The sequence below is a fragment of the Garra rufa genome, unplaced genomic scaffold (assembly GCF_049309525.1).
Source record: "Garra rufa unplaced genomic scaffold, GarRuf1.0 hap1_unplaced_002, whole genome shotgun sequence".
NCBI lineage: Eukaryota > Metazoa > Chordata > Actinopteri > Cypriniformes > Cyprinidae > Garra > Garra rufa.
The window spans coordinates 12,014,965-12,034,199 of record NW_027394277.1 but is presented as its reverse complement, the minus strand read 5'-3'; the positions used below and the strand labels follow the sequence as shown (position 1 = coordinate 12,034,199).

Below are 19,235 nucleotides of genomic sequence, written 5' to 3'. Positions count from 1 at the left end.
TATCTCATAATACTGTAGAATTTGCATACAAATGAACAAAATTGTGGATTTCAAATTGTGGATTTTCGGTAATTTCACCACATATGGTGCATGTCCATTTCCAATTTATTTGACGGGGCTGAATAAATTGGAAATGGACATTTCGTCAGGTACATAAACATCACCAATATTGTTGATAAAAACACATCTACTGTACTCAGTACACTCATTGGAATCCGTTTATGTGAGTTTCATGTCATAATACTGTAGAATTTGCATAGAAATGAATGTCCACGGGAGCATTATGGAGGGCCCGCTGAATAAATTGGAAATGGACGTTTCGTCATGTGAAAAGTCCCAAAATTTGACCGGCCATAACTCACGCAAAACGGGGGCAATCTTAAAGACATTTGGGTCAAAGTTGAACCGCCCCTAGGCCTACCGAACGCCACTTGTCCCGAGTCGATAGGCCCCCGGGGGCCGGAGATACGGCCCCCCAGATTTAAAGGGGTCAAACGGAAGGACATGTCCCAGAGACTTGAAACTCGGCTCGTTTGTAGCCCTCGAGGGGCCATGTTTGAGGCCACCACTCCCGAGTCGATAGGCCCCCGGGGGCCTGAGATACGGATCCCCAAAGACAAAAAGTACCAAAATTTGACCGGCTGTAACACACCCAAAACGGGGGCAAACTCCACCAAACTCAGGGTATTATTAGATCACGTGGACCTCTTTCCGATGCCACCTGCCCCAAGTCCCTACCCCCCCGGGGGCCGGAGATACGGACCCCCAAATTTTATGTCCACGCTCAACTTATTTGACGGGCCTGACATACTGCTTCCGTGGACACTTCAATAAAGTGTATTTTTTAATAAGTATGTGCAATATTGTTGATGAAAACACCTCTACTGTACTCAGCACACTCAGTGGAATCCATTTATGTAAGTTTTATCTCAAAATACTGTAGAATTTGCATAAAAATGAATGTCCACGGGAGCATTATGAAGGGCCCGCTGAATAAATTGGAAATGGACATTTCGTCATGTCAATAACCATCCCAATATTGTTGATAAATACACCTCTACTGTACTCAGCACACTCAGTGGAATCCATTTATGTAAGTTTTATCTCATAATACTGTAGAATTTGCATAAAAATGAATGTCCACGGGAGCATTATGAAGGGCCCGCTGAATAAATTGGAAATGGACATTTTGTCATGTCAATTAACATCCCAATATTGTTGAAAAAAAAACAAACACCTCTACTGTACTCAGCACACTCAGTGGAATCCAATGATGAAAGTTTCATGTCATAATACTGTACAATTTGCATACAAATGAACAAAATTGTGGATTTCACGTTGAGTTTTCGAGTATTTCACCACATATGGTGCATGTCCACCCACAACTTATTTGACGGGGCTGAATAAATTGGAAATGGACATTTTGTCATGTACATAAACATCACCAATATTGTTGATAAAAACACATCTACTGTACTCAGCACACTCAGTGGAATCCATTTATGTAAGTTTTATCTCAAAATACTGTAGAATTTGCATAGAAATTAATGTCCACGGGAGCATTATGGAGGACCCGCTGAATAAATTGGAAATGGACGTTTCCTTATGTGAAAAGTCCCAAATTTTGACCGGCCATATCTCACCCAAAACGGGGGCAATCTTAAAGAAATTTGGGTCAAAGTTGAACCGTCCCTAGGCCTACCGAACGCCACTTGTCCGGAGTCGATTGGCCCCCGGGGGCCGGAGATACGGCCCCCCAGAGTTAAGGGGGTCAAACGGAAGGACATGTCCCAGAGACTTGAAACTCGGCTCGTTTGTAGCCCTCGAGGGGCCGTGTTTGACGCCACCACTCCCGAGTCGATAGGCCCCCGGGGGCCTGAGATACGGATCCCCAAAGACAAAAAGTACCAAAATTTGACCGGCTGTAACACACCCAAAACGGGGGCAAACTCCACCAAACTCAGGGTATTATTAGACCACGTGGACCTCTTTCCGATGCCACCTGCCCCAAGTCCCTACCCCCCCGGGGGCCGGAGATACGGACCCCCAAATTTTATGTCCACGCTCAACTTATTTGACGGGCCTGACATACTGCTTCTGTGGACACTTCAATAAAGTGTATTTTTTAATAAGTATGTGCAATTTTGTTGATGAAAACACCTCTACTGTACTCAGCACACTCAGTGGAATCCATTTATGTAAGTTTTATCTCAAAATACTGTAGAATTTGCATAAAAATGAATGTCCAAGGGGGCATTATGAAGGGCCCGCTGAATAAATTGGAAATGGACATTTCGTCATGTCAATAACCATCCCAATATTGTTGATAAAAACACCTCTACTGTACTCAGCACACTCAGTGGAATCCATTTATGTAAGTTTTATCTCATAATACTGTAGAATTTGCATAAAAATGAATGTCCACGGGAGCATTATGAAGGGCCCGCTGAATAAATTGGAAATGGACATTTTGTCATGTCAATTAACATCCCAATATTGTTGAAAAAAAAAAAAACACCTCTACTGTACTCAGCACACTCAGTGGAATCCAATGATGAAAGTTTCATGTCATAATACTGTACAATTTGCATACAAATGAACAAAATTGGGGATTTCACGTTGAGTTTTCGAGTATTTCACCACATATGGTGCATGTCCACCTACAACTTATTTGATGGGGCTGAATAAATTGGAAATGGACATTCTGTCATGTACATAAACATCACCAATATTGTTGATAAAAAGACCTCTACTGTACTCAGCACACTCAGTGGAATCCATTTATGTAAGTTTTATCTCATAATACTGTAGAATTTGCATACAAATGAACAAAATTGTGGATTTCAAATTGTGGATTTTCGGTAATTTCACCACATATGGTGCATGTCCATTTCCAATTTATTTGACGTGGGCTGAATAAATTGGAAATGGACATTTTGTCATGTACATAAAGATCACCAATATTGTTGATAAAAACACATCTACTGTACTCAGTACACTCATTGGAATCCATTTATGTAAGTTTTATCTCATAATACTGTAGAATTTGCATAAAAATGAATGTCCACGGGAGCATTATGAAGGGCCCGCTGAATAAATTGGAAATGGACATTTTGTCATGTACATAAACATCACCAATATTGTTGATAAAAACACATCTACTGTACTCAGTACACTCATTGGAATCCGTTTATGTGAGCTTCATGTCATAATACTGTAGAATTTGCATACAAATGAAGAAAATTGGGGATTTCACGTTGAGTTTTCGAGTATTTCACCACATATGGTGCATGTCCATTTCCAATTTATTTGACGGGCCTGAATACATTGGAAATGGACATTTTGTCATGTCAATATACATCCCAATATTGTGGATAAAAACACCTCTACTGTACTCAGCACACTCAGAGGAATCCAATGATGTGAGTTTCATGTCATAATACTGTAGAATTTGCATAAAAATGAATGTCCACGGGAGCATTATGGAGGGCCCGCTGAATAAATTGGAAATGGACGTTTCGTCATGTGAAAAGTCCCAAAATTTGACCGGCCATAACTCACCCAAAACGGGGGCAATCTTAAAGAAATTTGGGTCAAAGTTGAACCGTCCCTAGGCCTACCGAACGCCACCTGTCCCGAGTCGATAGGCCCCCGGGGGCCGGAGATATGGCCCCCCAGAGTTAAGGGGGTCAAACGGAAGGACATGTCCCAGAGACTTGAAACTCGGCTCGTTTGTAGCCCTCGAGGGGCCGTGTTTGACGCCACCACTCCCGAGTCGATAGGCCCCCGGGGGCCTGAGATACGGATCCCCAAAGACAAAAAGTACCAAAATTTGACCGGCTGTAACACACCCAAAACGGGGGCAAACTCCACCAAACTCAGGGTATTATTAGACCACGTGGACCTCTTTCCGATGCCACCTGCCCCAAGTCCCTACCCCCCCGGGGGCCGGAGATACGGACCCCCAAATTTTATGTCCACGCTCAACTTATTTGACGGGCCTGACATACTGCTTCTGTGGACACTTCAATAAAGTGTATTTTTTAATAAGTATGTGCAATTTTGTTGATGAAAACACCTCTACTGTACTCAGCACACTCAGTGGAATCCATTTATGTAAGTTTTATCTCAAAATACTGTAGAATTTGCATAAAAATGAATGTCCACGGGAGCATTATGAAGGGCCCGCTGAATAAATTGGAAATGGACAATTCGTCATGTCAATAACCATCCCAATATTGTTGATAAAAACACCTCTACTGTACTCAGCACACTCAGTGGAATCCATTTATGTAAGTTTTATCTCATAATACTGTAGAATTTGCATAAAAATGAATGTCCACGGGAGCATTATGAAGGGCCCGCTGAATAAATTGGAAATGGACATTTTGTCATGTCAATTAACATCCCAATATTGTTGAAAAAAAAAAAACACCTCTACTGTACTCAGCACACTCAGTGGAATCCAATGATGAAAGTTTCATGTCATAATACTGTACAATTTGCATACAAATGAACAAAATTGGGGATTTCACGTTGAGTTTTCGAGTATTTCACCACATATGGTGCATGTCCACCTACAACTTATTTGATGGGGCTGAATAAATTGGAAATGGACATTCTGTCATGTACATAAACATCACCAATATTGTTGATAAAAAGACCTCTACTGTACTCAGCACACTCAGTGGAATCCATTTATGTAAGTTTTATCTCATAATACTGTAGAATTTGCATACAAATGAACAAAATTGTGGATTTCAAATTGTGGATTTTCGGTAATTTCACCACATATGGTGAATGTCCATTTCCAATTTATTTGACGTGGGCTGAATAAATTGGAAATGGACATTTTGTCATGTACATAAAGATCACCAATATTGTTGATAAAAACACATCTACTGTACTCAGTACACTCATTGGAATCCATTTATGTAAGTTTTATCTCATAATACTGTAGAATTTGCATAAAAATGAATGTCCACGGGAGCATTATGAAGGGCCCGCTGAATAAATTGGAAATGGACATTTTGTCATGTCAATTAACATCCCAATATTGTTGAAAAAAAAAAAACACCTCTACTGTACTCAGCACACTCAGTGGAATCCAATGATGAAAGTTTCATGTCATAATACTGTACAATTTGCATACAAATGAACAAAATTGGGGATTTCACGTTGAGTTTTCGAGTATTTCACCACATATGGTGCATGTCCACCCACAACTTATTTGACGGGGCTGAATAAATTGGAAATGGACATTTTGTCATGTACATAAACATCACCAATATTGTTGATAAAAACACATCTACTGTACTCAGTACACTCATTGGAATCCGTTTATGTGAGTTTCATGTCATAATACTGTAGAATTTGCATACAAATGAAGAAAATTGGGGATTTCACGTTGAGTTTTCGAGTATTTCACCACATATGGTGCATGTCCATTTCCAATTTATTTGACGGGCCTGAATACATTGGAAATGGACATTTTGTCATGTCAATATACATCCCAATATTTTGGATAAAAAAACATCTACTGTACTCAGCACACTCAGTGGAATCCAATGATGTAAGTTTCATGTCATAATACTGTAGAATTTGCATAGAAATGAATGTCCACGGGAGCATTATGGAGGGCCCGCTGAATAAATTGGAAATGGACGTTTCGTCATGTGAAAAGTCCCAAAATTTGACCGGCCATAACTCACCCAAAACGGGGGCAATCTTAAAGAAATTTGGGTCAAAGTTGAACCGTCCCTAGGCCTACCGAACGCCACCTGTCCCGAGTCGATAGGCCCCCGGGGGCCGGAGATATGGCCCCCCAGAGTTAAGGGGGTCAAACGGAAGGACATGTCCCAGAGACTTGAAACTCGGCTCGTTTGTAGCCCTCGAGGGGCCATGTTTGAAGCCACCACTCCCGAGTCGATAGGCCCCCGGGGGCCTGAGATACGGATCCCCAAAGACAAAAAGTACCAAAATTTGACCGGCTGTAACACACCCAAAACGGGGGCAAACTCCACCAAACTCAGGGTATTATTAGACCACGTGGACCTCTTTCCGATGCCACCTGCCCCAAGTCCCTACCCCCCCGGGGGCCGGAGATACGGACCCCCAAATTTTATGTCCACGCTCAACTTATTTGACGGGCCTGACATACTGCTTCTGTGGACACTTCAATAAAGTGTATTTTTTAATAAGTATGTGCAATTTTGTTGATGAAAACACCTCTACTGTACTCAGCACACTCAGTGGAATCCATTTATGTAAGTTTTGTCTCAAAATACTGTAGAATTTGCATAAAAATGAATGTCCACGGGAGCATTATGAAGGGCCCGCTGAATAAATTGGAAATGGACATTTTGTCATGTCAATTAACATCCCAATATTGTTGAAAAAAAAAAAAACACCTCTACTGTACTCAGCACACTCAGTGGAATCCAATGATGAAAGTTTCATGTCATAATACTGTACAATTTGCATACAAATGAACAAAATTGTGGATTTCACGTTGAGTTTTCGAGTATTTCACCACATATGGTGCATGTCCACCCACAACTTATTTGACGGGGCTGAATAAATTGGAAATGGACATTTTGTCATGTACATAAACATCACCAATATTGTTGATAAAAACACATCTACTGTACTCAGTACACTCATTGGAATCCGTTTATGTGAGTTTCATGTCATAATACTGTATAATTTGCATACAAATGAAGAAAATTGGGGATTTCACGTTGAGTTTTCGAGTATTTCACCACATATGGTGCATGTCCACCCACAACTTATTTGACGGGGCTGAATAAATTGGAAATGGACATTTTGTCATGTACATAAACATCACCAATATTGTTGATAAAAACACATCTACTGTACTCAGTACACTCATTGGAATCCGTTTATGTGAGTTTCATGTCATAATACTGTATAATTTGCATACAAATGAACAAAATTGTGGATTTCAAATTGTGGATTTTCGGTAATTTCACCACATATGGTGCATGTCCATTTCCAATTTATTTGACGTGGGCTGAATAAATTGGAAATGGACATTTTGTCATGTACATAAACATCACCAATATTGTTGATAAAAACACATCTACTGTACTCAGCACACTCATTGGAATCCGTTTATGTGAGTTTCATGTCATAATACTGTATAATTTGCATACAAATGAAGAAAATTGGGGATTTCACGTTGAGTTTTCGAGTATTTCACCACATATGGTGCATGTCCACCCACAACTTATTTGACGGGGCTGAATAAATTGGAAATGGACATTTTGTCATGTACATAAACATCACCAATATTGTTGATAAAAACACATCTACTGTACTCAGTACACTCATTGGAATCCGTTTATGTGAGTTTCATGTCATAATACTGTAGAATTTGCATAGAAATGAATGTCCACGGGAGCATTATGGAGGGCCCGCTGAATAAATTGGAAATGGACATTTCGTCAGGTACATAAACGTCACCAATATTGTTGATAAAAACACATCTACTGTACTCAGTACACTCATTGGAATCCGTTTATGTGAGTTTCATGTCATAATACTGTAGAATTTGCATACAAATGAACAAAATTGGGGATTTCACGTTGAGTTTTCGAGTATTTCACCACATATGGTGCATGTCCATTTCCAATTTATTTGACGGGCCTGAATAAATTGGAAATGGACATTTCGTCATGTACATAAACATCACCAATATTGTTGATAAAAACACATCTACTGTACTCAGCACACTCAGTGGAATCCATTTATGTAAGTTTTATCTCAAAATACTGTAGAATTTGCATAGAAATTAATGTCCACGGGAGCATTATGGAGGGCCCGCTGAATAAATTGGAAATGGACGTTTCCTTATGTGAAAAGTCCCAAATTTTGACCGGCCATAACTCACCCAATACGGGGGCAATCTTAAAGAAATTTGGGTCAAAGTTGAACCGTCCCTAGGCCTACCGAACGCCACTTGTCCGGAGTCGATTGGCCCCCGGGGGCCGGAGATACGGCCCCCCAGAGTTAAGGGGGTCAAACGGAAGGACATGTCCCAGAGACTTGAAACTCGGCTCGTTTGTAGCCCTCGAGGGGACATGTTTGACGCCACCACTCCCGAGTCGATAGGCCCCCGGGGGCCTGAGATACGGATCCCCAAAGACAAAAAGTACCAAAATTTGACCGGCTGTAACTCACCCAAAACGGGGGCAAACTCCACCAATCTCAGGGTATTATTAGACCACGTGGACCTCTTTCCGATGCCACCTGCCCCAAGTCCCTACCCCCCCGGGGGCCGGAGATACGGACACCCAATTTTTTTGTCCACGCTGAACTTATTTGACGGGCCTGACATACTGCTTCCGTGGACACTTCAATAAAGTGTATTTTTTAATAAGTATGTGCAATTTTGTTGATGAAAACACCTCTACTGTACTCAGCACACTCAGTGGAATCCATTTATGTAAGTTTTGTCTCAAAATACTGTAGAATTTGCATAAAAATGAATGTCCACGGGAGCATTATGAAGGGCCCGCTGAATAAATTGGAAATGGACATTTCGTCATGTATATAAACATCCCAGTATTGCTGATAAAAACACAAGGTCCTAGGGCTTTGTGCTTTGGGGGCGCCAGTGAGGGGCCCCAGAGATGCGAGAATCTCGAATCTCGTTGCCCCACGATCCAGCGTCTCCAAACGGGGGACGTCCACGAACCCGCTAGGCCGAACCCATTCAAATAAATTGCAGGTGGGATTTTTTCAGAAACGTCCCAGGAGCACGAAACTCGGCACGGCGGCTCTCGGGGGCCCCCCGAGCGAGGCGCCGAAAGCGCGGGGCCCTAGGACGACGCGCTTTTTTTCCCGAGGTCCGATGGTTTCGTGCTTTGGGGGCCTGAGCGAGGGGCCCCCGAGATGCCAGAATCTCAAATCTCGAGTTCCTACCGCCCATCGTCTCAGAACGGGGGACGTCCCACTTCCCATTTAAACGCGTACAGGTTTGGTGGACGCGCGCTCCCTTTTTTGACCTTTTGACCCCTAAAGAAGGACGTACGGTCGCAGGACTTTGGCTACTGGCTGAGGGGGTCCCCTCGAGCCAAAGGTTTCGATTTCAGCTCGATCGGCCCTTTCGAAAGCGTGTCCACGAACCCGCTAGGCCGAACCCATTCAAATAAATTGCAGGTGGGATTTTTTCAGAAACGTCCCAGGGGCCCGAAATTCGGCACGGTGGCTCCAGGGCCATCCCAGAGCGAGGCGCCAAAAGCGCCAGGCCCTAGGACGAAGGAAAAATCGAGAGCCTCCTGCACAAAATATCTCCCTCAGTCCTCTTAGACTCTTAAACCGTCAGAGCCTTTCGAGAGATTTCAAAGTGTCAAAGGGGTATTTTTTTCCCCGAGGTCCTAGGGCTTCGTGCTTCGGGGGTGCGATCGAGGGGCCCCAGAGATGCGCAAATCTCAAATCTCGTGGCCCTACGACCCAGCGTCTCCGAACGGGAGACGTCCACGAACCCGCTAGGCCGAACCCATTCAAATAAATGGCAGGTGGACGCGCGCTCCCTTTTTTGACCTTTTGACCCCTAAAAAAGGCCGTACGGTCACAGGACTTTTCCGACCGGTCGAGGAGGTCCCCTCGAGCCGAAGGTTTCGAATTCAGCTCAATCGTCCCTTTCGGAAGCGTGTCCACGAACCCGCTAGGCCGAACCCATTCAAATAAATTGCAGGTGGGATTTTTTTAGAAACGTCCCAGGATCACGAAACTCGGCACGGTGGCTCTCGGGGGCCCCCCGAGCTAGGCGCCGAAAGCGCGGAGCCCTAGGACGACACGTTTTTTTTCCCGCGGTCCGATGGTTTCGTGCTTCGGGGGCCTGAGCGAGGGGCCCCCGAGATGCCAGAATCTCAAATCTCGGGTCCCTACCACCCATCGTCTCAGAACGGGGGACGTCCCACTTCCAATTTATACGCGTACAGGTTTGGTGGACGCGCGCTCCCTTTTTTGACCTTTTGACCCCTAAAAAAGGCCGTACGGTCACAGGACTTTTTCGACCGGTCGAGGAGGTCCCCTCGAGCCGAAGGTTTCGATTTCAGCTCAATCGTCCCTTTCGGAAGCGTGTCCACGAACCCGCTAGGCCGAACCCATTCAAATAAATTGCAGGTGGGATTTTTTTAGAAACGTCCCAGGATCACGAAACTCGGCACGGTGGCTCCAGGGCCATCCCAGAGCGAGGCGCCAAAAGCGCCAGGCCCTAGGACGAAGGAAAAATCGAGAGCCTCCTGAACAAAATATCTCCCTCAGTCTTCTTAGACTCTTACACAGTCAGAGGCTTTCGACTGATTTCAAAGTGTCAAAGGGGTATTTTTTTCCCCAAGGTCCTAGGGCTTCGTGCTTCGGGGGTGCGACCGAGGGGCCCCAGAGATGCGCAAATCTCGAATCTCGTGGCCCTACGACCCAGCGTCTCCGAACGGGAGACGTCCACGAACCCGCTAGGCCGAACCCATTCAAATAAATGGCAGGTGGGATTTTTTTAGAAACGTCCCAGGGACCCGAAATTCGGCACGGTGGCTCTCGGGGGCCCCCCAAGCGAGGCTCCGAAAGCGCGTGGCCCTAGGACGACGCGCTTTTTTTCCCGCGGTCCGATGGGCTCGTGCTTCGGGGGACTGAGCGAGGGGCCCCCGAGATGCCAGAATATCAAATCTCGAGTTCCTACCACCCATCGTCTCAGAACTGGGGACGTCCCGCTTCCCATTTAAACGCGTACAGGTTTGGTGGACGCGCGCTCCCTTTTTTGACCTTTTGACCCCTAAAAAAGGCCGTACGGTCACAGGACTTTTCCGACCGGTCGAGGAGGTCCCCTCGAGCCGAAGGTTTCGAATTCAGCTCAATCGTCCCTTTCGGAAGCGTGTCCACGAACCCGCTAGGCCGAACCCATTCAAATAAATTGCAGGTGGGATTTTTTCAGAAACGTCCCAGGGGCCCGAAATTCGGCACGGTGGCTCCAGGGCCATCCCAGAGCGAGGCGCCAAAAGCGCCAGGCCCTAGGACGAAGGAAAAATCGAGAGCCTCCTGAACAAAATATCTCCCTCAGTCTTCTTAGACTCTTACACAGTCAGAGGCTTTCGACTGATTTCAAAGTGTCAAAGGGGTATTTTTTTCCCGAGGTCCTAGGGCTTCGTGCTTCGGGGGTGCGATCGAGGGGCCCCAGAGATGCGCAAATCTCGAATCTCGTGGCCCTACGACCCAGCGTCTCCGAACGGGAGACGTCCACGAACCCGCTAGGCCGAACCCATTCAAATAAATGGCAGGTGGACGCGCGCTCCCTTTTTTGACCTTTTGACCCCTAAAAAAGGCCGTACGGTCACAGGACTTTTCCGGCCGGTCGAGGAGGTCCCCTCGAGCCGAAGGTTTCGAATTCAGCTCAATCGTCCCTTTCGGAAGCGTGTCCACGAACCCGCTAGGCCGAACCCATTCAAATAAATTGCAGGTGGGATTTTTTTAGAAACGTCCCAGGATCACGAAACTCGGCACGGTGGCTCTCGGGGGCCCCCCGAGCTAGGCGCCGAAAGCGCGGAGCCCTAGGACGACACGTTTTTTTTCCCGCGGTCCGATGGTTTCGTGCTTCGGGGGCCTGAGCGAGGGGCCCCCGAGATGCCAGAATCTCAAATCTCGGGTCCCTACCACCCATCGTCTCAGAACGGGGGACGTCCCACTTCCAATTTATACGCGTACAGGTTTGGTGGACGCGCGCTCCCTTTTTTGACCTTTTGACCCCTAAAAAAGGCCGTACGGTCACAGGACTTTTCCGACCGGTCGAGGAGGTCCCCTAGAGCCGAAGGTTTCGAATTCAGCTCAATCGTCCCTTTCGGAAGCGTGTCCACGAACCCGCTAGGCCGAACCCATTCAAATAAATTGCAGGTGGGATTTTTTCAGAAACGTCCCAGGGGCCCGAAATTCGGCACGGTGGCTCCAGGGCCATCCCAGAGCGAGGCGCCAAAAGCGCCAGGCCCTAGGACGAAGGAAAAATCGAGAGCCTCCTGCACAAAATATCTCCCTCAGTCTTCTTAGACTCTTACACAGTCAGAGCCTTTCGAGTGATTTCAAAGTGTCAAAGGGGTATTTTTTTTCCCGAGGTCCTAGGGCTTCGTGCTTCGGGGGTGCGATCGAGGGGCCCCAGAGATGCGCAGATCTCGAATCTCGTGGCCCTACGACCCAGCGTGTCCGAACGGGAGACGTCCACGAACCCGCTAGGCCGAACCCATTCAAATAAATGGCAGGTGGGATTTTTTCAGAAACGTCCCAGGGACCCGAAATTCGGCACGGTGGCTCTCGGGGGCCCCCCCAAGCGAGGCTCCGAAAGCGCGTGGCCCTAGGACGACGCGCTTTTTTTCCCGCGGTCCGATGGGCTCCTGCTTCGGGGGCCTGAGCGAGGGGCCCCCGAGATGCCAGAATCTCAAATCTCGGGTTCCTACCACCCATCGTCTCAGAACTGGGGACGTCCCGCTTCCCATTTAAACGCGTAGAGGTTTGGTGGACGCGCGCTCCCTTTTTTGACCTTTTGACCCCTAAAGAAGGTCGTACGTTCGCGGGACTTTGGCGAGCGGTCGAGGGGGTCCCCTCGAGCCAACGGTTTCGATTTCACCTCGATCGGCCCTTTCGGAAGCGTGTCCACGAACCCGCTAGGCCGAACCCATTCAAATAAATTGCAGGTGGGATTTTTTCAGAAACGTCCCAGGAGCACGAAACTCGGCACGGCGGCTCCCGGGGCCTCCCCGAGCGTGCCCCCGAAAGCGCGGGGCCCTAGGATGACGCACTTTTTTTCCCGTGGTGCTATGGGCTCGTGCTTCGGGGGCCTGAGCGTGGGGTCCCCGAGATGCTCAAATCTCAAATCCTGGGTCCCTATGACCTTTCGTCTTGGAACTACAAAAATAGCTGCAAATGGACAAATAGTGGGTTCGTGGGACCAGGGGGGCGGGGCTCGTGGCCGGGGAGGAGGTTCCGTGGGGTTCCGCGGGCGTTCCGTAACAGTAATGGGCAAATGGACAAATAGTGGGTTCGTGGGACCTGGGGGGCGGGGCTCGTGGCCGGGGAGGGGGTCCCGGGGGGTTCCGGGGACGTTCCGTAACAATAATGGACAAATGGACAAATAGTGGGTTCGTGGGACCTTGGGGGCGGGGCTAGTGGCCGGGGAGGGGGTCCCGGGGGGTTCCGGGGACGTTCCGTAACAATAATGGGCAAATGGACAAATAGTGGGTTCGTGGGACCTTGGGGGCGGGGCTCGTGGCCGGGGAGGGGGTCCCGGGGGGTTCCGGGGACGTTCCGTAACAATAATGGGCAAATGGACAAATAGTGGGTTCGTGGGACGGGGGTCCCCCCATCAAACCGGTAGGGCTGTGGACAAATAGAGGGTCGCTGGGACGAAGACCCTCACCGGAGTCATTCACTCAAATGAGAAATGGACAAATAGTAGGTTCGTGGGACCTCGGGGGCGGGGCTCGTGGCCGGGGAGGGGGTCCCGGGGACGTTCCGTAAAAATAATGGGCAAATGGACAAATAGTGGGTTCGTGGGACCTTGGGGGCGGGGCTAGTGGCCGGGGAGGGGGTCCCGGGGGGTTCCGCGGCCGTTCCGTAACAATAATGGGCAAATGGACAAATAGTGGGTTCGTGGGACGGGGGTCCCCCCATCAAACCGGTAGGGCTGTGGACAAATAGAGGGTCGCTGGGACGAAGACCCCCACCGCAGTCATTCACTCAAATGAGAAATGGACAAATAGTAGGTTCGTGGGAGCAAATTCCCCACTTTGCCTTGCAAAGCAATGGAAAATGGACGAATAATAGGTTCAAGGACAGTGGGGGGGGAGGGCTGGGGCAGTGGGGGGTAGGCCAGTGGGGGCTCATCGCCCCCTAGAGGCGTCCGCAGCCCTATTGGTCCCGACTACCCCAACGGAAAAAAAAGTAAGTCGAAACGTCCCGTTGGCCAGTTAAATAATCTGCAAACGGGATCCAAATCCACACTACGGTCCCACCGAACCACTATTTGCCCAATGGCAATTTAAATGAATGGGGAAATTTCCACGAACCCATATAATGTACTACCTCCTTGGAGTCTTTCCACCTCCACCTAAACCGTTTTATTCCAGGTATTACATACATACGGATTACAATTTTTTTTAAAGAAAATATTGTCTTTATTGAGGAGGTTAATAAAATATAAAATATAAGCACTATAACTGCTTCCATTACTTTAAAGTAATGTCACATGAATAAATGTCACACTCTACAGTAATACTACAGTTCTTTTCTGATGTCATAAGCATTAACAAAGCTGTATTGCCTGACAAGTCACTAGTAACTATAATTTTTAATGTAATTTAAATTGCGATTACTCACATTCAAAAGTTGTTTATATAATATATGTGTAATATATGTATTTATTATGTATAAATAAAAACACACACATACAGTATATATTTTGAAAATAATTACATGTATATATTTATTATTTATATAATTTATATTATATATAAATATATTTAATATATATACATATATTTTTCTTAAATATATACATGCATGTGTTGTGTAATTGTATTGTAATTATGTAACTCTATTACATGTAACCAGTTACCTCATAGCACCTCATGTGAAGTACAAAACTTTTTTGTTTATTTAATTTTTAGGAACCAGTGCCAGTGATGCGCATTTTCAAGCGTATCTCCTTGAGGGCTTGATGCGTTGGAATGATGACCGGATGGAAGACGCCATAAAAGGAGCATCCTCCATCCGGACATATGGCTGTGCCATGAGGGAGGCTGTGGACCGGCTTAGCCAAGCTGTCTTCGGGAAGCCCTGGGATGAGCGCTATCGCCCTCCTGGAGCATATACAGGCAAGAAATTCATTAATTCATGTTTTTGTTTTTTTATAGATCATTTGAATTATTTTTGCAAAACAAAAAAATTCATAGATGAACAGGGAGATCACATTCATATATTGTACTATTTTATCTATTTAGCCTTTAATGTATTAGACAAAATGTTAAGAACACTTTCTTTTTTCCCATTTTATTCTTGTAGGTGAATTGCTGGGAATGGAGTACCTTTACAGCCAGACTGGCAAAACACTGACTCCAGTGCTCCAGAACCCAGAGGAGGAAGACAGGCTGGTGGAGGCAGTTGATGACCAGGACCTGCAAGATGAGGGGTTTGACGAAGAGATCACGGAGGACATTACAGTTCCAGTGCTGTATGAGGATGACCCCTGCCGTGATCTTAAAAACAGCCCCTCATCTTTGCCTCTGCCTCAGTCCCCGGCATCACCGGCTGAGCCGTCCACATCATCTGGCGGAGATGGACAGCATCTTGCCCCTGCCCCTTCAGTGCTGTCACAGCCGTCCGACACTGAAGGCAGTCTCTCCGACGAGGCTCAGGTAAGACACTTTAAGGGCTTTATTTAATTTCAGTATCATTTTATTCCACTTATATTACCATAAATCTGCATTTACTAGGGAGCAGTCATTGGACCCGATGGCATCGCTGGCTGGGACAAGGTCCAGGAACTGGCTGGTTACCTGGTGGGATTTCGTGAGGCTCCTTACCTCACTGACCTGCAGGTGACAGAGGTCATCCAGCTGTGGACAGCTCTCCCTGACTCTGACAAACAGCGGGTCAACTATCAGCCTCGACATCAGCCTCAGCTGACACATGGGCGCTTTAAAGCACCGAAGCGGACCGGAGTCACACCGGGTGTGGAGAGTGTTAAACGGTGTCTGATTGGACATCCTGGGGGTCCAGCACAGTGGCCCAACACCAGTCGGTTGGTTGAGGCAATTTGTACAAAGCTGTGCGCTTTACACAAGTCGCCGACCAAGAAGGCTGGAGTTTGCACCCCCAGGTGGTCTAAAATCCTCACCGATTACCACCACATCCGAGAGCTGGTGCTTAACAGTCCAAGGCTGATGGATGAAACCATGATCCAGCTGTTTGAGCTAAACCAGAAGACACTCATTCAGTGGTAAGCAAGGCACATTATATGCTTCAAATTAAATGAATACTTCTTAAAACATATTTATAATACAAGTAATTTATTGTCAGGTTTCAGCGGCGGCAGAAGAATCAGGAAATGAGTGTCCTCGCTCAGGGACTGACTTCACCTGACCCAATTGCTGTGGCCGATGCGCAGCTTCCTCTGCCGAGGGAAAAATTGGATGAAGCGCCATCGACATCAGGGCCAAAACATCCATTTATCCTTCTGCCAAATCGGGAAGGACAGGCTCCGATCCTGCGGCCAGGTCGACGGCCCGCTGCTACCACCACCACACAGTGCCCCATTGCACCTGCCCCCACAGCATCAGAAGTAGTGCAGCCCATTTCAGCACCTGGGTCATTGTTAGGCACACTAGTCCTTAACCCGGACATGACTGTGTCAGTGGTGATCCCCTCTTCTGGTCCTTCAACATTGAGTGCAGGCCCAGCTCCACCTGCTCCTGCGTCTGATGCTCCTGTGTCCCGTTACACCCAGAGGAACAGGCGTCGACGGGCCCTGGAGGAGGAAAGTGGAGTACACAAGAGAAAGTATGTGCGAGGGGTTACTTTTAACAAATGCAGCAAATGTGGGCAGCCCAAAACGAAAGAGTTCGGCCATAGTCGGTATGGCAATGCCACATTTTGCCCGAGTGCCTCAAATGGCAAATCTTTCGATGAATGGTTGGCAGAACAGCGGCAGCTACATAAACCTCCTCAATAAAGACAATCTTTTCTGTATATATTTTGTTTACATGTGCCCACTCTTTTATACTGTTCAGTATCATCCTCAATACTGTATTCTCCTCAAAAAAATAATGTTTTCTGTATCTATTTTGTATATATTACATGGGCCCACTCTTTCACATTGTTCGGTATCCTCCTCAATAAATAATGTATTTTCTGTATATATTTTGTATTTTACATGGGCCCACTCTTTCCCATTTTCCGGAATCTTCCTTAATAAATATCTTTTAATGTATATATTTTGTTTATATTACATGGGCCCTCTCTTTCATATTGTCTGGTATGTTCCTCAATAAATAATATCGTTCCTGTATATATTTTGTTTTTATTACATGGGCCCACTCCTTCATATTGTCATGTATACCCCTCAATAAATAAAATAAATATGTCTTTTTTGTATATATTTTGAATATTACATGGGCCCACTTTTTCATATTGTCCTGTATACCCCTCAATACTGTATCCTCCTCAATAAATTATATCTTTTCTGTATATATTATGTGTATGTATATTATGTTCATGTAAATTAAACATTTTACATTTGAACATTTAAAGTGTCTTTTGATCAGATAAATTAAATCTGATAAATGATATCCATCAAATCATGTCCCACATATACAAAAAAAATAATAATAATCTTTGAGAAAACATTTTATTCATTAATTTAAACATAAACAAGTAATATGCCTTTTAAAAATATTATAAACATAATTAACATAAAACATAAAATCAACTACTTAACATATCAACATTTTAATTTGTTTTATTTAACCATAAACATATATCATATACATTTATGTTTATACATATTTACCAAACAATTATTTTCACAAAATAATAAATATCAATCAACATATTGATATGTCTAGGGCGCGATTTGTGGAAAAAGCAGGTGAGGATGGGGGCGTGTTTTAATACGAAGGAAACTGTCAACGTGACGATTCGCTCCAATCGGATCGCGTATTTAACCATAAACATAAACATGTAATATGCCTTTTAAAAATAACATACACAAATTAATAAATATCAATCAATATAATGTTATGTCTAGGGCGAGATTTGTAAAAAATAAAATAAAAATAAAAACAAGGTGGGATGGGGCGTGTTTTTAATACGACGTAAAGCGTCAACGTGATGATTCACTGTTTCGAATCAGTCCAACCGGATCAAGTTTCGCGATTCGCGAATCATTTGATTCAGAACGGGACTTCGACTCAGTCGCGCAGACCGCGGGTTCGAATCCAGCCCGCCGAGGGTGACGTATTTCACATGTAACTAAAACTCATCCATACCGCACAGGAATATAGCCCGAATATTGTTGCAGGGGAAACTTGTCGGCACACTTGCGTTTTCGCGTCTTTTTCGCTTGCGAGGGGGGGCTCAAAGATTGGGCTCCTTCTTTTGCGCAGCGAGCGCTCTACCATTTGAGCTAATTCCCCTGGCCGTAGAAGGCAGAATCTTCTCCCTGTTAGGTCCACCACCATTATGAAATCCATTCAAAGGCCCACTTTCATTCCTTTGCCTTTGACCTTGTCTCGAGGTGTGTCATTTCTTCCATTGCAGTTAATTTTTTCTTTCTTTTGTTGTTGCTATTTGTCTTCTTTGCTTTTGGTTATTATGATCGCCGCCAACTTGTTTGTTTTTAGACTCATTTCTTCTAATGCTTGCTTGTTTCATTCAGTGTTTTTAATGTTGTTTTTTGGGCTTTCTTGTTGTTGTTGCTTTATTACAAACGATCCACTTGGCTTTCACAAGATTGTGATCCTGTATCAGAAGTGACTGTTGCGGTCAAGTAAGTCTGCACCCCTGAGGACCGTAACAGGGTGAGTAGAGCAGGGCAGAAACAAGTTTCTCAGAAATCGAGGTGCTTTTTGCCACAAGAGCAGACTTCCGGATGCTCCCTGCATTCAAAGCCACGTGAAGAGCGACGCTCGAGGGCAGGCGGCGGTGCGCCAGCTGCGTGAGCGTGGCTCGTTGGTCTAGGGGTATGTCCCGGGTTCAAATCCCGGACGAGCCCGTGGTCAGGCTTGGTCCTGAAGCTTTTCTGCCTGCTAAGGGGCCCACCAGCAGTCAGCAAATTTTGGGGAAATTGGGCAGACGTCTGGCCGGAGCCAGGCCGGTTAGCTCAGTTGGTTAGAGCGTGGTGCTAATAACGCCAAGGTCGCGGGTTCGATCCCCGTACGGGCCAGCGTCTTCTGTTCTCTGTTAGCTCGTCTCTGCTCTTCTCTCAAAGCGACGGGTGGTGTCACGTAAACCCCTGCAGACCACACCCTAGGGAGATGTGGCCGAAATAGCTCAGTTGGGAGAGCGTTAGACTGAAGATCTAAAAGTCCCTGGTTCAATCCCGGGTTTCGGCAGATGCAGCTTTCTTTTGGTCGAGGGTGGCCAGTGACCAAAACTCACTGGGATACAACCCCTCGCTCTGACTGGTTCCCCCTAGCCGCAACACTATCTACCGCCAGGTCAGCTGTCAAAAA

The 19,235-nt window shown here is 46.0% G+C and overlaps 2 non-coding genes across 2 annotated transcripts; both read left to right on the top strand.

Annotated features, from left to right (window-relative positions):
* Nucleotides 1–18,872: 18,872 nt before the first annotated feature.
* trnai-aau (transfer RNA isoleucine (anticodon AAU)) lies at nt 18,873–18,946 on the top strand. Its single transcript has one exon. It is a non-coding gene; the product is annotated as a tRNA-Ile (tRNA).
* A 96-nt stretch (nt 18,947–19,042) lies between these two features.
* Nucleotides 19,043–19,115, top strand: trnaf-gaa (transfer RNA phenylalanine (anticodon GAA)). Its single transcript has one exon. It is a non-coding gene; the product is annotated as a tRNA-Phe (tRNA).
* Nucleotides 19,116–19,235: the final 120 nt, after the last annotated feature.